The following is a 25,344-nucleotide window of genomic DNA, read 5'->3' on the forward strand; positions in this document are numbered from 1 at the left end:
CAGAGGCTGATTAGCTCATCTTAAAGCACTGGCCTGAAGGGCAGGCATTTAATTTAACCCACATTAAGGGGCTTACTGGGGTCCTCTCCAGGGATGCAGGTTGTTGAGTACCATCTTCACTCTCTCCCTGTGCCTTGCTCCAGCTAGCTGGTATTTTCTGGAAGGGAACTTGTTCCCTCCTCTGGTACACCAAAATTTGCAGCTTTCACCCAGGGAACACCTCTAGATCACCTGGGTCTTGGGGGCAGTGGGGTTTATGCTTGAAGGGCACACAGGACTGCAACCAACAGAAAAAGTGTTTTTAAACCACTACTCCCCCCACACCTCCCCCAGCCCCTGCACAGCAAGAGGCAACAGGCCCAGCAGCACAGTCTCTCTATGAAAGATGCCTATTAGCTTATCTTCACAGCTACAGCCTTAGGGGCAAGCTTCTAATTAAACTCCATCTAAGGGCTATTTTCCTTTCTAGAGGATCTCAGAGGGTAGGCTCTATCTTTGTTCTCTCCCTCTGCATGTATGTGTGTCTGGTGACCTACTTTTTATATATGGTGTCTCAGTTTTTGTGGCTGCCACCCAAGGGCTGCCCCTTGACTGCCTAGCTCTGGTGTCCCCAGGGCTTCCAGACCTGGGTCCCATGGGACTGTAACAATTTTTGGCCAGCTACCACCCTAAAGGCACTGCACTGGTAGATTGAAACACACACTCCCAGTCTTTCTGTGAAAGAAAGGTTTTGAACATTTGCTAAAAACCTATAATCTAGCTGAGCAACTACTACACATTAAGCAAATGAGAAAAACCTGCATCAAAGGAGGTAGGAGAGGCTGGGACACATTCTCACCATAAATTCCACCTCTGACTTGGCAAATCAAAACCAGGGTTGCTATCCTGGAGCTTCAGACTGAGGGACAGGATCCTGTTTTGGCACATATCTAGGGGTCTACTGATATATACTCCAGTGATGGAGGCTGGTGGATGCCATCTTTTTGCTCCACCACTACCTCACTGCAGGTCGCCAATATCTCCCAGAAAGGAGCTAGTACACTTGACTGATACCCTAATTTTTGTGACTACTGCCCAGGGGCCACTGCTAATGTCCTGGCTCTGTAGCAAGTGGAACTTATGCTTATAGTCCCACAGAACTGTATATATTACCATATTTTAAAGGCTATTGCCTGAGGGTCTGGCTTCCAATCAGCCTGAATCTAGGTGCTCACTGAGATTCTCCTCATTTGGGCACTGACAGGTCTTGGCATACTTTCAACTAATGGGAGCCACTAAAAATAAAATAGGCTGCTCAGACAATCACAAAGGTTTGAGAGACAAGCAAGATGGGGGCAGGGTTAATGGTGAGGTTCATCTCCTACAAGGGGCCGTCTGTCAAGACAGGATGTGGCGGTTTTATATCTACTGCATAGAGCCAATACAGAGTGACCAGGAAAATGAAGAAACTGAGGAATGTGTTCCAAATGAAAGAAAAAGTTAAATGCTCAGAAAAAGTCCTTTATGAAATGGAGATAAGTGATTCACCTGATAAAGTATTCAAAATATCAGTCATAAAGATGTTCACCAATCTCAGGGGAAGAATGGATGAATACCGAGAACTTCAGCAAAGACATAGAAAATATAAGAATTTACCAAATAGAAGTTCCAGAACTGAAGAGTGTAATAACTGGACTGAAAAAAGTACCCTAGAGAGATTCAATAGCAGACTAGATGAAGCAGAAGAAATGATCAGTAAACTTGAAGGCAGGGCAATAGAACTCACACAAACAGCACAAAGAAAAAAAAAAAAAGTGGAGATAGCTCATTAAGGAACTCTTGGGACAAGAGTGAAGTGAACCAACATTCTAAAGTATAGGTGTCCCAGAAGAAGAGAAACAGAAAGGGGCAGAAAACTGCTAATGGCTAAAAACTTCCCTATCTGGTGAAAGAAACAGACTTCTATTTCCCGGAAAACCAGAGTTCCAATAAAAGGAACACAAGGAGACCCACACCAAGGCACAAAATAAAAAAGTCAAAAGTTAAAGATAAGAAAAAAATCTGAAAAACAGCAAGAGCAAAACAATTTGTATGTACAAGGGAAGCCCCATAAGACTTAGGCTTTTCTGCAACTTTGCAGGATAAAAGAGAATGATATATTTAGAGTGCTAAAAAAAAAAAAAAAAAAAAAAAAAAAAAATTCCAACCAAGGATACATGGTAAATTTGTCTTTCAGAACTGGAAGAGAGATAAAGAGTTTTCCAGATAAGCAAAAGCTAAAGTAGTTCATGACTACTGGACTGGCCTTACAAGATATGTTAAAGGGACTTATTTAAGCTTGAAAGAGAAGGTGCTAATTATTAACAGGAAAACATATTAAAGTATTGATCTCATTGCTAAAAGTATACAGTAAAATTCAAAATAATCTTATATGTAATGATTGTAAATTAATCACTCAAAGTGAATATGAAAGTTAAAGACAAAAGTGGTAAAAATAACTATAATGATTAGTTAAGGAATACACAAGATAAAAAAAGATGTAAGATGTGACATCAAAAACAAAACACAATGAGGGGAAGTGAAAATGGAGAGCTTTAGAATGCCTTCAAACTTAAGTTATCACCTTAGAATATTGTGAACAATATAAGCTGTTGTATGAAAACCTCATTATAACCACAAAGAAAAATCTACAGAATATATACAAAAGATAAAGACAAAGAACTAAGCATACTACTAAAAGAAGTCATCAAATCACAAGGAAGAGAGCAGAGGGGAAGAAAGGAAGAGAGAGGAACTACAAAGCAGCCAGAAAACAATTATTAATATGTAACTTACTGTCATTTTGTTAAGTGTAAATGGACTAAATTCTCCAATCAAAAGACAGAGTGGCTAAATGGATGAGAAAACAAGACCCAACTATATGGTGCTTACAGGAAACTCTTCAAGTGTCTTCCCTTCAGACACAGACTAAACATAAAGGAATTGAAAAAAGATACTACATGCAAATAGAAACCTAAATAAAGTTGGCGTTGCTATACTTATATTAGACAAAATAGACTTTAAAATAAAGATTGTAATAGGAGACAAAGAATGTCATTACATAATGATTGAGGGGTCAATCCAACTAGATGATTTATAAATATGCAAATTTTAGGAACACCTAAATATATAAGCAAATATTTAACAGACATAAAGGAAGATACAGATAGCAATAATAGCATGGGACCTTAATACCCCACTTCATCAATTGATAGATCATCCAGATAAAATCTCATTAAGGAATTATTGGCCTTTCTCATTAAGGAAACATTACACCAGATGGACCTAACAGATATATAGAGAACATTCCATCCAAATGCAACAAAATACATTGTCTCAAGAGGACATGGAACATTCTCCAAAATAGGTCATATAGTAGGCCACAAAACAAGTCTTAATTAAATTTAAAAAGATTGAAATCTTATCAAACACCCAATGGCATGAAACTAGAAATCAATTAAAATATATGGAGATTTAACAACATGCTACTGAACAACCAATAGATCAATGAAGAAATCAAAAGAAATTAAAAAAAAAAAAAAAAACCTTAAAACAAATGAAAACAGAAATACAACATACCAAAACTTATGGGATATAGCAATGGCAGTTCTATGACAGAAGTTCATAGCAATAAATGCTTATACCAATGATTGAAACAGACTACTATGAACAATTATACAAGAGTAAATTGAACAACCTGGAAGAGACAGATAAATTCCTAAACACACAACCTACCAAATCTGAATCATGAAGAAATAGAAAATCTGAACAGACCAATCACTAATAAGGAGATTAAATTAGTAAAAAACAAAAACAAAAAACAACAAAAAGACCCCCTGCCTACAAACAAAGGACTAAGACCAAACAGCTACACTGGAGAATTCTACTAAATATTTAAAGCAAAATTAATAACAATCCTTCAAAAACTTCCAAAAACTAGAAGAGGAGGGAACTCTTCCAAGTCTTATGAGGTTAGCATTACTCTGATACCAAAAATAGACAAAATGCCACAAGAAAAGAGAATTACATACCAATATCCCCGATGAACATAGATGCAAAATCTGCAACAAAATATTAGCAAATCAAATTCAAAAAGACATGAAAAGTACCATACACCATGATCAAGTGAGATTTATTCTAGGGATGTAAGGGTTCAAAATCCACAAATCAATGTGATACACATAACAAAATTAAAGATAAAAATTTTATTATTGAAATAAGTGCAAAAAAATCATTTGGCAAAAATCAATACCCATTTATGTTAAGAACTCTCAACAAAGTAGAGAGAATATACTATACCCCAAGATATAAAAGCCATGTATGACAGGCCCAGTGCAAACATTGTACTAAATCATGAAATGCTGAAATTTTCCTCTAAGATCAAGAACACGACAAGGATGCTCACTCTTGCCATTTTCATTCAACATCGTAGGGGAAGTCCTAACCAGAGCAATCAGGCAAGAAAAAGAAATAAAGACATCCTATAGGTTCAGAGAAGATGGCAGAGTAGGAGGATCCTGAGTTCACCCTGTCCCATGGATACACTAAGATAACAGCTACATATATGCAACTAACTCTGAAAATGACCTGAAGACTGGCAGAACAGACCTTCCACAGTTAATCATAGAGAGGAGAATACACTGCAAAGGGTAGGAGAGGTGGAGATGCAGTTGGAATCAAACTCCTGGCAAGACTAACCACAAATGAGAGGGACATCACAAGCACAGAGAAGAGGATCACCCCACACCAGGAAGCCCCAGGCTGGTGGAACACTTGGAAGACAAGCCCCATAACATCTGGCTTTGAAAACCAGTGGCACTTAACATCAGGAGCCTTTAAAATCAGTGGGCTTAACTCCAAGAGAGCCAGGGGGCATCCACTCTTTAAGAGCCAGCATAATAAATAACTCTACCTGAGATAGCACAGAAGCAGCAGTTTGAAAAGTGCCTGGGATACACGTGAAGGAAATTTATTTAATAATCTATAACGTGCTAAAGGAGTAGAAATCTTCAGGACATTTCTTCAGGAACCAAAATGCTGGTGCGCACCATTTCTCTTCCCCACCCCTAGCCTGGATAGCTTGACACTTGCAGGAGACAACACTAACACTCTCCATCTACCTTACTAGAAACTCATGTCTCGCCTCCATGTTCCCCTGCAGACTCACCCCATCAAAGCTCCCCACTACACTGCCCCAACAGGGACTAGAAGGACTGCTAATACTCCAAAGTGACTCCTGCCCTGGAGAAAGAGATAACCACACACACCATCACATCTGCACTTCTAGAAGCTCAGTCTTTTAGCTGGCTGTCCAGAGAACATACCCTGTGCCCTTTGGTGCACCTGCAGTTATGGCAGAGAGGCCAATTACAGACAGCCAGTCTGAATGCTGGCTAAGCCCACCAATGAGCCCACCATAGCCTTAGGCCCCTCAACAGTGTAGGGACCAACCCCTGCAGTATGCCCACAGCAGGTAAAGCAGGCCATTGCAGGTGGCTAAGCTGAAAGCAAATATGGCTCAGCTACAACATTAGGGCATACACAGCCCCCACAAGAGATACCTCTGGAGTGTCTGGTTCTCATGACCAGGGAGGACTGTGTTACAGGACAGCATAGGACTTCTTATATCCAAGGACAAAATGTAGCTGGTCTCCCTAATACAAAGGAAGTTAGACAAAATGAGGAGACAGAGAAATATGTTCCAAATGAAAGAATAAGACAAACTAACACCAAAAGAGCTAAATGAAATGGAGATAAGCAATAAGCCTGATAAAAAATTCAAAGTAATTTTCATAAAGGTGCTCACTGAACTTGAGAAAAGAATGGATAAAGTCAGTGAGAACTTCAACAAAGAGAAAATATAAAAAAAAAAAAGAACCACTCAAGGGTGCCTAGGTAGCTCAGTTGGTTAAGTGTCTCACTCTTGATTTCAGCTCAGATCATGATCTCAAAGTTGTGAGATCAAACCCTGCATTGGGCTCCATGCTGGGTGTGGAGACTGCTTAAGATTCTCTCTCTCCCTCTCCCATTATGCCCCCCATCCCCTGCTCTCTCTCTCTCTCTCAAAAACAAACAAAAAACAGATGAAGCATTCAATACCTGAAAGAAAAAAATGCCTAGAGAGAATCAAGAGCATATTAGAATATGTGGAAGAATAGATCAGCAGGATCTGGAAGACAGAGTAATGGAAACGAACTAAGGTGAACAGCAAAAAGAAAAAAGAATAAAAAATGAGAACAAATTTGAGAGAACTCAGCCACATCAAGCATAGTAACATTGACATTGTAGAGATCCCAGAAGGGGAAGAGAGATGGTGGGGGCAGAAAACTTCTCTAATCTGGGGAATTAACCAGTTATCCAGATCCAGGATGTACAAAGCGCCTCTAGCATTATTGACCCAAGGAGGTCCATACCAAGACACATAATTAAAATGGCAAAAAGTAGTGATGAAGAAAGAACATAAAAAGCAGGAAAAGAAAACAGTTATAAACAGGGGAAACCCCATAAGGCTATCAGCTTATTTTTCAGCAGAAAGTTTGCATATCAAAAGGGAAGGGCATGAGGTGCCTGGGTAACTCAGTTGGTTAAGCATCTGCCTTCAGCTCAGGTCATGATCTCAGGGTCCTCAGATCAAGCCCTGCATTGGGCTCCCTACTCAGTAGGGTATCTGCTTCTCCCCACTCCCCTCCCCCTGGCTCATGCTCTCTCTCTCTCTCTCTCTCTCTCTCTCTCTCTCAAATAAAATAAAATCTTAAAAGATTTTAAGGAATGGTAGGAAATGGTAGGATATATTCAAAGTATTGAAAAGAAAAAACCTGCAACTAACAATACTCTTCCCCACAAGATTATCATTCAGAATCAGAGAAATAGTTTCCCAAACTAAAGTGAAAGGAATTACTCACCACTAAACCAGCCTTACAAGAAATGGTAGAGAATTCTTTAAGTGAAATGAAAAGATCATAACTAGAAGAAAATTATGAAAGGTAAAATTTTCACAGGTAAAAGCAAACATCCAGTAAAGGTAGTAGATTAATCACTTATAAATGCAATATGAAGATTAAAACAAAGAAGTATTAAAATCAGTAATGTCTACAAAAATTAGTCAAGGGATATACAAAAAAAGATGTAAAATATGACATATCTACAAAAGTGGGGGGGTAAAAAGTTATTGTTCTTTGGATGTATTCGACAGTTAGCTACCATGAAATTAATATTCACTGCTATATACATAAGATGTTATCTATAAACCAGATAGTAACCACAAATCAAAAACCTATAATAAATATACAAAAAAACAGAGAAAGGAATCCAAGCATAACACTAAGGAAAGCCATCAAACCACAAGAGAAGAGAGCAGGAGAAAAAAGGAAAAGACAAATACTTCAAAAACAACCAGAAAACAATGAACAAAATGGCACTACATACATATCTACTAATAATTACTGTAAATGTAAATGGACTAAAGGCTCCAATAAAAAAACATGGGGTGATTGAACAGAAAAAATAAAACAAAAAAACAAGGCCCATCAATATGCTGCCTATAAAAGACTCATTCAGAACTAAAGACAGACTGAAAATAAAGAGATGGAAAAACGTATACCATGCAAATAGAAGAAAAAGAAACAGGGTAGCAATACTTATATGCAACAAAAGAGACTTTGAAACAGATTGTATGTATCAAGAGACAAAGAAGGGCACTAAATAATGATAAAGGGAATCATCCAACAAGAGGATATAAAAATTATAAACATCCATACACGCAAACATAGAACCACCTAAATACACAAAGCAAATTTAACAGATAACAAGGGGGAAATTCCCTGTAATACAATAATAGTAGGAGATTTTAACACCTCGCTTATATCAATGGGTAGGTCATCCAGACAGAAAAATCAACCAGAAAATAGTGGCTTTAAATGATGCATTGGGGGGAGGGGGGAGAGAGCAAGATGGTGGAGGAGTAGGAGACCTAAATTTTGTATGGTTCCAGGAATTCAGCTAGAGTTATCAAACCATTCAGAACACATACAAACTCTCCAGGAGATTGAAGAAAAGAATAGCAACAACTCTCTGAACAGAAAAGCGACCACTTTCTGGAAGGTAGGATGTGTGGAGAAGTGAATCTGAGGTGATATTTGGGAAGATAGACCACGAGGGGGAGGGAGCATCAGTCAGCATGCTATTGGCAAGTAATAGAGCAGTGGAGCACAAAATTGGAACTTTTAGAAGTCTGCTCCACTGAGGGATGTCACTACAGTGGCTAAGCAGGGGGTGGTACCCTCGCTGGGACAGTGGGGTCTCAAGACCCTGGGGGTAACAGAAAGACCAGGGGTGTTTGAGTGTGGCAGAGCTCCCAGGTATCAGAGCAGGGAAGCCAGCTGCAAAGATGGAGCCGAGGAGTGGGCTCTCAGCTCGGGGTTGCCATAAGACATGATCTGTGACACATCGGGCCACTAGCCTTTGAGCAGGGACCCAACAAGTTACAGATCCAAGGAGATTCCTCTTCCTCCCCCGGGAGGAGCAGCATGGGAGCCTGCTGCAGGAATCTGCTGGGTTTGGAGACTCTAAACAGGGTCATGTGCCAGAGATAGAAATGTTCGGTCACAGGCCGGGTGAGCACAGAGTGCAGCCGGAGACCAGGGAAACAGGAGTGATTGACTGCTTTTCTCTGAGGGCTCACTGAGGAGTGGGGCCCCAAGCTCTTGGCTCCTCTGGGACCAGAGACTGGGAGGCCGCCATTTGCACCCTCGTCCTCCAAAGCTATATGGAAGGCTTTCAGGGAACAAAAGCTACCAAGAGCAAACCTGAGCAGATTACCTAGCCTGGCCCCTGGCAAGGGCGGTACAATTCCGCCTAAGGCAAAGACATTTGAGAATCACTGCAATAGGCCCTTCCCCAAGATCAGAAAGAACATCCAGCCAAGACCAAGTTTACCAATCAATGAGAACAACAAAACCCCAGTGCTAGGAGAATACAGCACATAGAATTCATGGCCTTTCCCTGAGAATTCTTTAGTCTTTCAAAGTTAATTTTTTAAATTTTCTTTATTTTTTTCTTTTTGTATATTTTAGTTGAATTTCTCTTCTTTCCTTTTCCAACCAACATCAATTCCTTTTTTTAAAATCTTTTTTAATTTTCATTTTTACAGTCATATTCTATCCCTTCATTGTATTTAACCTATTTTTTTGGTGTGTGTATATATATGTTATATATATATATGTTTTTCTTTCTTTAAAATTTTGGGATACAGTTTCTTCTAACAGACTAAAATATACCCTAAATCTAGTGTATGATGTTGTCCTATTCTTTTTTTAAAATTTTTTTCATTCTTTTTTTCAACCAACTTATCAATTCCTTTTTTAAAATCTTTAATTTTCATCTTTATAGTCATATTCCATCTCTTTATTGTATTTGCCCTTATTTGTGTGTGTGTGTGTATGTGTATACATATATATATATAACAGACCAAAATACACCCAAAATCTAGTGTGTGGCTCTGTTCGATTCACCAGCCTGATTATATCCTCTTTCCCCCCCCCCTTTCTTTTCCCCCCAGTTTTGGGTATCTTATGACTTGTATAGTGTATATTTTTCTGGGGTCATTGTTACCCTTTTAGCATTTTGTTCTCTCATTCATCTATTCTCCTCTGGACAAAATGACAAGGAGGAAAAATCCACCTCAAAAAAAAGAACAAGAGGCAGTACCAACTGCCAGAGACCTAATCAATACAGACATTAGTAAGATGTCAGAACTAGAGTTCAGAATGATGATTATGAAGATACTAGCTGGGCTTGAAAAAAGCATAGAAGATACTAGAGAATCCCTTTCTGTAGAAATAAAAGAAAATCTAACCAAGTGGAAATCAAAAAGGCTCTTAATGAGGTGCAATCAAAAATGGAGGCTCTAACTGCTAGGATAAATGAGGCAGAAGAGAAAATTAGTGATATAGAAGACCAAATGATGGAGAATAAAAAAAGCTGAGAAAAAGAGAGAAACAACTACTGGATCATGAAAGGAGATTCGAGAAATAAGTGATACCATAAGACAAAACAACATTAGAATAATTGGGATCCCAGGAGAAGAAGAAAGAGAAGGAGGGGCAAAAGGTATATTGAAGCAAATTACAGCAGAGAACTTCCCTAATTTGGGGAAGGAAACAGGCATCAAAATCCAGGAGGCACAGAGAACGCTCCACAAAAATCAATAAAAATAGGTCAACACCCCGATATCTAATAGTAAAACTCACAAGTCTCAGAGACAAAGAGAAAATCCTGAAAGCAGCTTGGGAGAAGAGATATGTAACTTACAATGGTAGAAACATTAGATTGGCAACAGACCTATCCAGAGAGACCTGGCAAGCCAGAAAGGACTGGCGGGATATATTCAGAGCACTAAATGAGAAAAATATGCAGCCAAGACACTATATCCACCTAGGCTGTCATTGAAAATAGAAGGAGATATAAAAAGCTTCCAGGACAAACAAATCTAAAGGAGTTTGCAAACACGAAACCAGCCCTACAAGATATATTGAAAGGGGTCCTCCAAGCAAAGAGAGAGCCTAAAAGCAACACAGACCAGAAAGGAACACAGACAATATACAGTAACAGTCACCTTACAGGCAATACAAAGGCACTAAATTCATATCTTTCAATAGTTACCCTGAATGTAAATGGGCTAAATGCCCCAATCAAAAGACACAGGCTATCAGATTGGATTAAAAAAAACAAGACCCATTGATATGTTGCCTGCAAGAGACTCATTTTAGATCCAAAGACACCTCCAGATTGAAAGTGAGGGGGTGAAAAACCATTTACCATGCTAATGGACATCAAAAGAAAGCTGGGGTGGCAATCCTTATATCAGACAAATTAGATTTTAACCAAAGACTATAATAAGAGATGAGGAAGGACACTGTATCCTACTTAAAGGGTCTATCCAACATGAAGATCTAACAACTGTAAATATCTATGCCCATAACACGGGAGCAGCCAATTATATAAGCCAATTAATGACAAACTCAAAGAAACACATTAACAAAAATACAATAATAGTAGGGGACTTTAACCACCCCCCCCACTGAAATGGACAGATCTTCTAAGCAAAAGATCAACAAGGAAATAAAGGCTTTAAATGACACACTGGAACAGATGGACTTCACAAATATATTCAGAACTTTCCATCCCGAAGCAACAGAATACACATTCTGCTCCAGTGCCCATGGAACATTCTCCAGAATAGATCACATCCTGGGTCACAAATCAGGTCTCAACCAGTATCAAAAGATTGGGATCATTCCCTGCATATTTTCGGATCACAATGCTTTGAAACTAGAACTCAATCACAAGAGGAAAGTCTGAAAGAACTCAAATACATGGAGGCTAAAGAGCATCCTACTAAAGAATGAAAGGGTCAACCAGGAAATTAAAGAAGAATTTAAAAAATTCATGGAAACCAATGAAAATGAAAACACAACTGTTCAAAATCTTTGGGATGCAGCAAAGGCGGTCCTAAGAGGACAGTATATAGCAATACAAGCTTTTCTCAAGAAACAAGAAAGGTCTCAAATATACAACCCTAACCCTACACCTAAAAGAGCTAGAGAAAGAACAGCAAATAAAGCCTAAACCCAGCAGGAGAAGAGAAATAATAAAGATCAGAGCAGAAATCAATGAAATAGAAACCAAAAGGACAGTAGAACAGATCAACAAAACTAGGAGCTGGTTCTTTGAAAGAATTAACAAGATTGATAAAACCCTGGCCAGACTTATCAAAAAGAGAAATGATCTAAATAAATAAAATCATGAAAGAGGAGAGATCATAACCAACACCAAAGAAACACAAACAATTATAAGAACATATTATGGCCAACTATATGCCAGCAAATTAGACAATCTGGAACAAATGGATGCATTCCTAGAGATGTATCAACTACCAAAACTGAACCAGGAAGAAATAGAAAACCTGAACAGACCCATAACCACTAAGGAAATTGAAGCAGTCATCAAAAATCTCCCAACAAACAAGAGCCCAGGGCCAGATGGCTTCCCAGGGGAATTCTATCAAACATTTAAAGAAGAATTGCACTTCTGAAACTGTTCCAAAAATAGAAATGGAAGGAAAACTTCTAAACTCATTTTATGAGGCCAGCATTACCTTGATCCCAAAACCAGACAAAGACCCCATCAAAAAGGAGAACTACAGACCAATATCCCTGATGAACATGGATGCAAAAATGCTCACCAAAATACTAGCCAATAGGATCCAACAGTACATTAAAAGAATTATTCACCATGACCAAGTGGGATTTATTCCTGGGCTGCAAGGTTGGTTCAACATCAGCAAATCAATAAATGTGATACAATACATTAATAAAAGAAAGAACAAGAACCATATGATACTCTCAATCGATGCAGAAAAAGCATTTGACAAAGTACAGCATCCTTTCTTGATCAAAACTCTTGAGTATAGGCATAGAGGGTACATACATCAGTATCATAAAAGCCATCTATGAAAAACCCACAGCGAATATCATTCTCAATGGGGAAAAATTGAGAGCTTTTCCCCTAAGGTCAGGAACACACAGGGATGTCCACTATCACCACTGCTATTCAACACAGTACTAGAAGTCCTAGCCACAGCAATCAGACAACAAAAAGAAATAAAAGGCATCTGAATCGGCAAAGAAGTCGTCAAACTCTCAGCCTTTGCAGATGATATGATACTTTATGTGGAAAACCCAAAAGACTCCACCCCAAAACCGCTAGAACTCATACAGGAATTTAGTTAAGTGGCAGGATATAAAATCAATGCACAGAAATCAGTGGCATTCCTATACACCAACAACAAGACAGAAGAAAGAGAAATTAAGGAGTCGATCCCATTTACAATTGCACCCAAAACCATAAGATACCTGGGAATAAATCTAACTAAAGAGGCAAATGATCTGTACTCAGAAAACTATAGAATACTCATGAAAGAAATTGAGGAAGACACAAAGAAATGGAAAAACGTTCCATGCTCATGGATTGGAAGAACAAATACTGTGAAAATGTCAATGCTACCTAGAGCAATCTACACATTTAATGCAATCCCTATCAAAATACCATCAAGTTTTTGCAAAGAAATGGAACAAATAATCCTAAAATTTGTATGGAACCAGAAAAGACCCCGAATAGCCAGGGGAATGTTGAAAAAGAAAAGCAAAGCTGGTGGCATCACAATTCCGGACTTCAAGCTCTATTACAAAGCTGTCATCATCAACACAGTATGGTACTGGCACAAAAACAGACACATAGATCAATGGAACAGAATAGAGAACCCAGAAATGGACCCTCAACCCTATGGTCAACTAATCTTCAACAAGGCAGGAAAGAATGTCCAATGGAAAAAAAGTCTCTTCAACAAATGGTGTTGGGAAAATTGGACAGCCATACGCAAAAGAATGAAACTGGATCATTTCCTTACACCACACACAACAATAGACTCAAAATGGATGAAAGACCTAAATGTGAGACAGGAGTCCATCAAAATCCGAAAGGAGAACACAGGCAACAACCTCTTCAACCTCAGCTGCAGCAACTTCTTCCTAGAAACATCACCAAAGGCAAGGGAAGCAAGGGCAAAAATGAACTATTGGGACTTCATCAAGATAAAAAGCTTTTGCACAGCAAAAGAAACAGTCAACAAAACCAAAAGACAAACAATAGAATGGGAGAAGATATTTGCAAATAACATATCAAATAAAGGGCTAGTATCCAAAATCTATAAAGAACTTAATAAACTCAACACCCAAAGAACAAATGAGCCAATCAAGAAATGGGCAGAAGACATGAACAGACATTTCTGCAAAGAAGACATCCAAATGACCAACAGACACATGAAAGAGTGTTCATCATAATTAGCCATCAGGAAAATTCAAGTCAAAACCTCAATGAGATACCACCTCACACCAGTCAGAATGGCTAAAATTAACAAGTCAGGAAATGACAGATGTTAGCGGGGATGCAGAGAAAGGGGAACCCTCCTACACTGTTGGTGGGAATGCAAGCTGGTGCAGCCACTCTGGGAGACAGTATGGAGGTTCCTCAAAAAGTTGATAATAGATCAACCCTATCACCCAGCAATTGCACTACTGGGTATTTACCCCAAAGATACAAATCTAGTGATCTGAAGGGGTACATGCACCCCAGTGTTTATAGCAGCAATGTCCACAATAGCCAAACTATGGAAAGAGCCAAGATGTCCATCGACAGATGAATGGATAAAGAAGATGTGGTGTGTGTGTGTGTGTGTGTGTGTGTGTGTGTGTGTGTGTATATATATATATATATATATATATATATATATATATAAAATGGAATACTACTCAGCCATCAAAAAATGAAATCTTGCCATTTGCAATGATGTGGATGGAACTAGAGGGTATTATGCTAAGTGAAATAAATCAGAGAAAGACAAGTATCATATGATCTCACTGTTATGAGGAATTTGAGAAACAAGACAGAGGATCATAGGGGAAGGGAGGGCAAAATGAAACTAGATAAATCCAGACAGGGAGACAAACTGTAAGAGACTCTTAATCTCAGGACACAAACTGCGGTTTGCTCGAGTGGAGGGCGGTGGGAGGGATGAGGTCGCTGGGTGATGGACATGGGGGAGGGTATGTACTATGGTGAGCGCTGTGAATTGTGTAAGACTGATGAATGACAGACCTGTACCCCTGAAACAAATAAAACATTATATGGTAATAAAAAATTTTTTAAAAAAATGATGCATTAGACCAGATGAACCTAACAGATATGTACAGACCATTCATTTCAAAAAAAGCAGAATACACATTCTTTTCAAGTATACATGGAACATTCTTCAGGATAGATCACATTAGGCCACAAAACAAGTCTTAATAAATTAAGAAGACTGAAATAGTTATGAAGCATCTTTTCTGACCACAATGCTATGAAACTAGAAATCAATCACAAGAAAAAATATGGAAAGAACACAAATACATTGAGGCTAACATGCTACTAAACAATGAATTAGTCAATAAGAAATAAAAAAGGAAATCAAATAATACTAGGAGACAAATGAAAATGAAAACAACAGTCTGAGATCTTTGGGATGCAGCAAAAGCAGTTCTAAGAGGGAACTTGACAATTATACAACCCTACCTCAAGAAACAGGAAAAATCATGAACAACCTAACCTTACACCTAAAGGAGCTAAAGAAAGAAGAACAAATAAAGCCCAAAGCTAGTAGAAGGAAATAATAAAGGATTCGAGCAGAAATAATTGAAATGAAGATTTTCGAAATAGAAAATATCAGTGAAACGGAGGGTTGGTTTTTTGAAAAGATAAATGATGTGGATAAACTTTTAGCCAGACACATCAAGAGAAAATGTGGACTCAAATGAATAAAATCAGAAATGAAGGATAAATATCAACCAACACCACAGAAAGAGAAAGGACTATAAGGGAATATTACAATGCATTATATGCCAAATCAGGAAGGAATAGCAGAAAATTTGAACAGACCAATTACTAGTAATGAAATTGAATTAAAAAAAAAAAAAAAACTCCCAACAAACAAAAGTCCAGGACCAGATGGTTTCACAGATGAATTTTACCATTTAAAAAAGAGTGTATATAGGGGCGCCCGGGTGGCTCAGTCGTTAAGCGTCTGCCTTCGGCCCAGGTCATGATCCCGGGGTCCTGGGATCGAGCCCCACATGAGGCTCCCTGCTCAGCGGGAAGCCTGCTTCTCCCTCTCCCCTACTTGTGTTCCCTCTCTCGCTGTGTTTCTGTCAAATAAAATATTTAAAAATAAATAAATAAATAAAAAATAAAATAAAATAAAAAAGAGTGTATATAGGGGCATCTGGGTGGCTCAGTCGTTAAGCGTCTGCCTTCAGCTCAGGTCATGATCCCAGGGTCCTGGGATCGAGCCCCACGTTGGGCTCCCTGCTCGGCAGGAAGCCTGCTTCTCCCTCTCCCACTCCCCCTGCTGTGTTCCCTCTCTCGCTGTGTCTCTCTCTGTCAAAACAAATAAATAAAATCTTTAAAAAAAAAAAAAAGAGTGTATATATCTATTCTTCTCAAACTATTCCAAAATATAAAAGAAAAAGGCCAACATTATCCTAATACTAAAAACAAAGACACTAAAACAAAACAACAACAACCCAAAACAAAACAAAACCCCTATAGGCTTGTATATATGATAAATATAGATGCAAAAAATCCACAACAAAATATTAGCAAACTGAATTCGACAATACTTGAAAAAATAATTCACCGTTATCAAGTAGGATTTATTTTAGGTATGCAAGTATAATTCAATAGTCACAAAATAATGTGATATACATTAACCAGAGAAAGGATAAAAAACATATGATCATCTCAATACATGCAGAGAAACCATTTGATAAAGTACAACATCCATTCATGATCAAAACTCTCAACAAAATAGGTTAAGAGAAAACATACTACAACATAACAAAGGCTATATATATATATATATATATATAACCTATATATATATATATAACCTATATATATATATAACCTATATATATATAACCTATATATATATATAACAGAAACCTATATATATATATATCAGAAACCCACAGCTAACATCTTACTCAATGGTAAAAGATGGAAACCTTTTTAAGATCAGGAACAAAACAAGAATGTTCACTCTATTCTAGCTGTAGCATCAGACAAAAAGGAAAACTCTAGCTGTAGCATCAGACAAAAGGAAAAACAGAAAAGGAAACAGAAAAGGCATCCAAATTACTAAGGGAGAACCAAATCTGTCAGTATTTGCAGATGACAGGATACTATGTATAGAAAACCCTAAAGACTCTACCAAGAAATTGTTAGAACTGATAATTCCATAATGTTGTAGGATACAAAATTAACATACAGAAATCTGTTGCATTCCCAAAGGAGCAGGAAAATTAAGAAAACAATCCCATTTACAACTGCACCAAAAAGAAGAAAATGTTTAAGAATAAACTTAACCAAGTAGGTTAAAGATCTGTACTCTGAAACCTATAAAACACCGATGAAAGAAATTGCATGGATTGGAAGAATTAATGTTGTTAAAATGTCCATACTATTCAAAACAATCTATAGATTCAATGCAATCCCTATCAAAATACCAACAGCAGTTTTCACAGAAGTATAACAAATAATCCTAACATTTGTATGGAACCACAAAAGACCCTGAATAGCCAAAGCAATCTTGAGAAAGAATAATAATCTCAGATTTCAAGATGTACTATAAAGCTATAAAAATCAAAACAGTATGGTACTAGCACAAAAATGGACACATAGATCAATAGAACAAGATAGTGAGCCCAGAACTAAACTCATGCTTATTTGGTCAATTAATCTATGACAAAGGAGGCAAGAATATACGAGGGGGAAAAGATAGTCTCCTCAATAAATTGTGCTGGGAAAACTGGACAGCTATGTGCAAAAGAATGAAAATGGATCACTTCCTTCCACCATATACAAAAAGGAACTCAAAATGGATTAAAGGTCCAAATAAGACCTGGAACCATAAAACGCCTAGAAGAAAACATAGGCAGTCATCTCTTGGACATTGGCCTTAGCCGCATACTATGGATATGTCTCAAAGGCAAGGGAAACAAAAGCCAAATAAACTTTTGGGACTATACTGAAATAAAATGGTTTGCACAACAAAGAAAACCAACAAAGCAGAAAGGCGACCCAGTGAATGGGAGAAGATATTTGAAAATGATATATCTGATAAGGGGTTAATATCCAAAATATATAAAGAACTTATACAATGCAACACCACCAACAAAAATATGAGATTAATAAGTGGCTAGAGGACCTGGCATCTAAAGAGGATGGGCAATAGACACATGAAAAGATCTTCCATATTACTAATCCTCAGGAAAATGCAAATCAAAACCTTGAGTGCATTATGCTGAGTGAAATAAAAGAAAGACAAATACCATTTGGTATCACTTATATGTGGAATCTAAAAGGAACAGAAATAAAACAAAAACTTCACTCATAAAAGAACAGATTGGTGGTTGCCAGGAGCCAGGGTTGGGGGGCCAAATGGATGAAGGCGATCAAAAGGTACAAACTCAGTTTTAGAATAAATAAGACACGGGGCTGTAATATATAGCATGGTGACTATAGTTAATAATACTCTATTGCATATTTTAAAGTTTCTAAATGATTAGATCTTAAAATTTCACATCACAATAAAAAATTGTCACTATGTATGGTGACAGTTATTAGACTTATTTAAGCAGTCACATTCTTTATATATGAATGCATAATGGCAGATAAATTACAATTTGAAGTTATTATGCCACCTTTTGTATTTCAATGGAATACGGAATGAAAATGACTTAGACAAGCAATGATTGACTCTAAATTTTAATATGTATGACTATTAAAATTAGACCCATAAGGTTAAAAGAGAAATCAGAATGGCTAAACGTTACCATATCTGCTATAATATTTCCACAGAAAAATTAAACAGTAACTTTAAGACTTAAATATTCAGTGTCTATTTATTTTATTTTACTTTGATTTGAAAAGTCCATCATGTGAGAGAAGAGGCATTTGGTTGAATGAAATTCTATATAGGTGCATGTCAAGTTTTGACGTCTCAAACTGAAAATATCTTAAAACTGCTGGCTTGTCAGAAAGAAAAGAGCTACATTGAAAATTTCTAACACATCTGACTCTTAAAAATCTAAATTACCATATATTTACTTTTGACAAAATATTTTGTGAGAAAACAAAATAACTCATCAAAGACAATTGTATGGTGTCCCACTATATAGAATATTGATGATATAAATAAAACATGCACCATATTTTAGTATCTTTTAATTTGCACAGCTTTAAATTGTTTTTCCAAGTTGACAATACTATAGACATTTTTTTAGAGAGAGAATGGTCCATTTAAAAAAGAATTCAATTATTCAGTGTTACTGTACTTTATGGAATATATGTGAAATGTCCTATGTAGAAATTTGCATTATTAGCAGAAGAGTAAATTTAGTTCAAAACAAATAGGTCCAATTTGAATTATCAAACCATATAAATCTATATCTACATACAAATGACTTAGGCTTTCTATGAATTTTAATATTTTTTTTTAAAGATTTTACTTGAGAGAGGAAGACAGAGTGCATGCACGCACACATGAACGGTGGGGAGGGGCAGAGGCAGAGGGCCAGAGAGAATCTCAAGCTGACTTCACCCTGACCACAGAGCTTGACGTGGGGCTTAATCCCAGGACTCTGAGATCATGACCTGAGCTGAAATCAGGAGTTGGATGTTGAACAGACTGAGCCACCCAGGCACCCCTGAATTTTAATATTCTAAATGTAAATTTTAATATGCCAAACTCGAAGATTGCTAGTCTGTATGGTATGTTTTCTTTTGGAAACAGTTGAAAGGAAATGGGGATGGATATATATGATCAACAAACAAGTTTCAACTATTCTAACATGCTTCTTGGCAAAGTTTCTGGAATTTTCACATTGGGTGCATATCTATAATCTTCTTAATGTGGAATCAATATGCACTTACTAAAATACTGACAGCAGAGACAATACACAATTAGAATACAAGACTATCATCAAGGACCTGGTGATCTCCTGTGATGACTGAAACAGCAAATAACTACAAGTGAAATATAATAAAACAGGGGCGCCTGGGTGGCTCAGTTGTTAAGTGTCTGCCTTTGGCTCAGGTCATGATCCCAGGCTCCTGGGATCGAGCCCGCATCAGGCTCCCTGCTCCGCGGGAAGCCTGCTTCTCCCTCTCCCACTCCCCCTGCTTGTGTTCCCTCTCTCGCTGTGTCTCTCTCTCTGTCAAAATAAATAAATAAAATCTTTAAAAATATATATATAATAAAACATTCACAAGGCAGGTAAAATATCCTCAGAAGATTCATCATCTGGGTCGTATACTTCTGAATGTTTGGAAGCAACTGAAATACCCCCAAGCCAGTCTCCTCTGCCATTTCTAGTTCAGGTACATTTTGTTGTGTTAAACGACCCCAAATACCCATCACTGCTACTGTCCATGTGGACTTAGATTGCAGGAACTCATCATTAGAAATCCTGGCTTACTAGTTAATATAAAGTGATGCTGGAATTTAAAGTCAGATGAAAAAAGAACATCCACTTATTTAATAAACATTTAATACATTTTATAATATTTACTCACATGGAAGTGAAGAGTCACTGTAAACCTTAGCTACAGCATTGTCCATAGTACTGTTTTTTTTTTAATCAAAACAAAAACATTAGTTCCTAGAACTATATAATGATAGTTTTGAATGTTTTAAATCCATAGAAGACATCTAAAGTGTAGGAGACAAAGAGAAAATGGGAAAAAAATCTGAACTATTTTGTGATAATAAAATGATTGTAGGAAAACAAAGAATGCAATTTTTCGTTCATGAATAAATGGAAAGAAGCAGATCATTTGGAAGAAATGTAAGGGAACACTGTAAGTGTGGTGATGTTTTGTGTTCAGTGCACAGAGCACTGGTTAGAACTGATGAGGCCTGGCCTTTCTAAGTGTTCAGCATCACAATGAGAACAGTGCTGTTAGCTTTTAAAAAGACGATGAAGTTGTAGAATTTAGGTGTCGATAGTAAACTTCCCCTTAACAAATATCGAACAAAACATTTGCTTACAAGGCATACAAAACTACCCCTCAGACTGTCCACATAAATTTACCAGTTACATCTCTTTGGGCTCTTAAATTTTTAACTTTTGTTTTTGTACTTTTAAATCAGGTGATTTATCTTAATTCTTGACAGTATTTGAATTGACAAAATGTCCGATGTCTGAAAAAAAAAAAATGTTCCTTTATTTGTGTTACTGCTTTTTCTAGTTAAGTATAAAAGAATATAGAATTCTTCAGCTTTAGTGATTGACAGATTTGTTAAGGTGTGTGTTGAAGTGTGTGGAAGAGGGATTATCGTTTGTTTCTACAAAGCTAAGCATGTCATTTAACCACGTCAGTAAACAGGGATATTTTATAGGAGTTACCCAAATTGTCCAACTTTAGTAGGTAAAAAATTCCAGCTGAGAAACAACAAAGCCTATGGATCCATCATGAAGACAGCTGAAAAGAATGAACTGGCCATACCACCCTTCAGTTGGGTAGCTGCATGAAGAAAGACATATTGCTACATTGTAGCATTCAGAGAGGAAAAGCTTCCTTTAATACTTGTAGAGAATGACAACTTTTGTTGTATGTTTTCACTTTCCAACTTTCTTTTAGAACAGGAAGTCCTGCAGATACAAAAATGAAAGGACACTGAATCAAAAAAATTAATGAGCATGAACAATTAAATCTATCAGTGAGGTGTTATAAACTGCTTTATATGGGAATAAAGGGAATCATATGGGCTTTCAAATTCCTTCAGAGTCAAAAATTGCTACTTAGGTCTCAATTCTGAGTTATTGGGGCAATAATGCATATCTCTTTTACTTAATGAATACAGGAAGGAGTATTTTCTATAACCTTATTCAGTGCTGAAAGAATTACATAGAGGAAACAGAAATATCTTATATTTTTAAAGCTGGACACTGACCAAAGATTTCTTTTTATTTTTTATCTTGTGCAAGTATTTGTAAATTATCAAACAAATGTGTTCATTTTAAATTCTGTAATAAAATAATAGTCTTTTAGGAGACACATAATTATCCAGGGACACTGTAAAACAGTACTGTTTTTAATATTTTATATGGTATATAACAAAAAACTTGAACATATTCCATGAAAAAATGGTCTGTTTTTCGTATGTATGAATCCATAAGGTGAAGGAAAATAAAAGTTTGTATTGTATCTCTTTTTTGACACCATTACATTCTGCTCAGTTCTAAGTACATTATTCTGTAGAGGATTAATTTTATGTGTCTGGGTCAATAGAAAGCCTTCTGGTTCAAATGTTTATTTCATAGTAACTTTATTGAAGACAAGCAATGTTTTCTGTGATGCCCATACCAGGGGAAACTGGAAAGAGTACTAGAGAAAAAACACTGCCAAGGTTAAAGTGGCTAGTTCCTAAACTAATAATTATACAGTTAATCATATTAACGCATTGTCACTATTCTAGGGATTAATAGCACTGTTTTAGCTTAGAAGAGAGTTTAGTATATTCTTTATAATTCTTGGCATTAAAATAAGTGCTGGCTGGTGAAAACCAGTACTTTTACTAAAAAAAATAATTCTTAACTTTGGGTTCTGTTTAATGTATTATGAACACTTGTGAGTCTCTAAAAGAATTGCCTTATATTCCATAGTTTCTCCACTATCACAGCAAAAAGCATATAACATATGCTTAATGTCTATTTGTTTAATTAACTAGGATATTAGACAATAGGAAGTTAAATAAAAATTCAAAAATCTGCTTTTTAAAATGATTGTATAGGTCACAATATTAATATCTGATAAAACAGGCAATGTATAATGAAAGATGGAAGAAAACTGAATTTTTAATGGTTTCTTTTAAAGAAATTATTTATCAGAGGCCACCATGAGAACATTAAAATGCTAAAAAGATGCTTACTTATTGCACATGGGATAATCTGTCATTTGGATTTCTTATCATTCATAACTCTGTTCACTTCCAAACTAAGAGTAACACAAAATATGTGCATTTGGCAAAAAACTCATTACTAAATCTTCTAATCGCCATTTCTAGAATGCTTTTCAAAAACAAACCATACATCACCTCTATCATTTTCCTTGATGACCGGTAATCCATGATTTTTTATACTTTACCCACTCATTGTTTTACTCATGGGTTAATGAAACTCATATGCACTATAAACTTTTAGATGCATGAATATATCAGCGTTTTTCATTTAAAAAATTATTTTAGTATCTAACAAACACAGATGAAAAATCTAAGTTAAATATATCTTTCACACAAATTTATTTGCTTCTCCATCTTTCTAGAAACTTGTAATTATAGCATTAGATTTTTTTCAAACAATTTAATTCATGGATTTTACTTTTCAAGATTTACTTAGGAAGACTGCGATAGATATTGCAATAGAGGGGACAAATTCAATAAAAGATAACAGATGGGTTGCTAGAGGGGAGGTGGTAGGGGGAAGGAATAATTGGGTGATGGGCATTAAGGAGGGCAACTTGATGTAATGAACACTGGGTGTTATATGCAACTGATGAATCACTAAATTTTACCACTGAAACTAATAATATACTATATGTTAACTAATCTGAAATTAAATTTAAAAAAAATTTTAAAAAAATGATAACTAGGAGAAAAAAGAGAACAGATTAAAGGGATTCTATATAATCCATGTTAAAATCCAGACAAATTTTGTATAATTTTAAAAACAAATTTTAATATAGTGAAAAATACTGGACACTTTATACATAAGAATATAAAATTATTTTCCTACATATAAACTTAGAAATTGAAACTTCAGTGGTTTTCTAAATGCTAATCAAGGGGACCAGCTATGTCAGAATAATCAGGGCAGTTTTAAAAAAATGTAATTCCTGGGGGTGACTGGGTGGCTCAGTCAGTCAAGCATCTGCCTTCAGCTCATGATCCCGGGTTCCTGGAATCAAACCCCTCATTGGGGTCCCTGCTTGGCAGGGAGTCTGCTTCTCCTTCTCCCTCTGTCTCTCCTCCTCTCATACTCTCAAATAAATAAAATCTTTTAAAAAAAATGTAATTCCTGGACTGCACCTGTGATTTAGTATACTGAGGTAGATCAGGGATTCTACAAATTTTAATGATTCTTAAGTGTTTTGATTCCAAATTAGATTTAAAAATTATTGTACTATTTCATAACTTCTTTCAAATTAAAATGCTATATAACTTTAAAATGTTTTGTTAAATTTGTCCATGTTTGCTTTTGTATACATTGTTATTGTTCAACTTATCTTAAAGCAACTTGTGATTATAACAGATTTTTTTCAAAATTAGCAATGATTTGATTAAATATTCCTAGAAAGTGTCTGGGCTCTCATGTAAGTAGGAATAAGAATGCCTTCTGGAACAGTATACATTAAAGGACTCCTGTGAGGAAAGCCATGTGGGTCACAGGGGAGACAGGTGGGCTCTTGGCCCAGGCTCGGGCACCAGGCCAACCAAGCCGGAGACCAGCCCTCCAGTGGGCCGGGGGCGGGGAGGGGTGGGGACGCCTGGTGCCAGGACCCTGTTCCACGTTGGGAACGGCTTCACCCTGGCCTTCTTGCCCTACTTCATCACCTACAAGTGCAGCAGCCCATCTGAGTACAACACCTTCTGGAATCACCCACATCTTCGTGCAACCATGCAAGATGCTGTTCCTGGACACTTTTTTTTCCGACCCGGGAAGGTGGCATCTATGACTTCATTGGGGAGTTCATGAAGCCAGAGTGGATGTGACAGACCTGATAGACCTAAACCTCGTCATGTCCTGGAATGCAGGCATTGGGTAGCACAAGATCATGGTTGTTGCCCTGAGCTGGACCACCCCTGAGCTCATTGTGTCCCGCTGAAATCCCCTCTGTGTTGGAGCCCCGGGTTTTGAGTTTGACTGACGTATATCCAGATGAGCAACGATTCCAACATCAGTCTGGTCCATTACATCGTTGCATCTGCCCAGGTCTGGATGATAACACGTTACGACCTAGGCCACAGTTTTCAGCCAGCAGTACTCCTGATGTTCCTTAGCATCTACAAGGCTTGTGTCACGGAGACCTTCATCCACATCTGTTCCCTGGGCAGCAGGACAGCACTGCTGTCCAGAGCTGTGATGACAGGCCTGCTGGCCCTCAGCACCCTGGCTCTCTGTGGTCCTGCTGTCAACATGCACTCCTCGGTGTCTTGTACCAGACACTCACATACCGTTCCCGGCTTCCAGGTTTCAGTGAAGTAAACAGTAAAGTCAAAGAATAAAAATAAAAAAAAATGAATGCTGTGAGATTGTACTACCTGTGGAAATATTTCAATGCCAATAATCTTTGTTTACTAAATTATAAAAATAAATGTATTTCTTCTTCATACACCTACTTTTACATACACACCATGGGCCTACTTGGGCTCTGTGTTTTCTATCTGAAAGAAAAAGAAAAAAGCTGCTAAGGAATGGGCTACCTTCTGGACTCAGTTGAATAGGCCAATATACTGTCCAGATGTCATCATCTTTGTGACTTAAAGCAAATTCATAAATTACCGATTAATAAAACAATTTGAGATAAGTGTGCATATAGGGATTAGAGGGAAATAAGAGTTACTGTCACAGTTATTTTGGCTGCATATTATAATAGGGCAAACCTCTTGAA

The 25,344-nt window shown here is 37.1% G+C and overlaps 1 pseudogene; it reads left to right on the plus strand.

The window, feature by feature from the left end:
* The first annotated feature begins 1,508 nt into the window (after positions 1–1,508).
* On the plus strand, positions 1,509–24,938 carry LOC118541872 (BOS complex subunit TMEM147 pseudogene; annotated as a pseudogene).
* The last annotated feature ends 406 nt before the right edge of the window (positions 24,939–25,344 follow it).

The sequence above is a fragment of the Halichoerus grypus genome, chromosome 4, assembly GCF_964656455.1.
Source record: "Halichoerus grypus chromosome 4, mHalGry1.hap1.1, whole genome shotgun sequence".
Classification (NCBI taxonomy): domain Eukaryota; kingdom Metazoa; phylum Chordata; class Mammalia; order Carnivora; family Phocidae; genus Halichoerus; species Halichoerus grypus.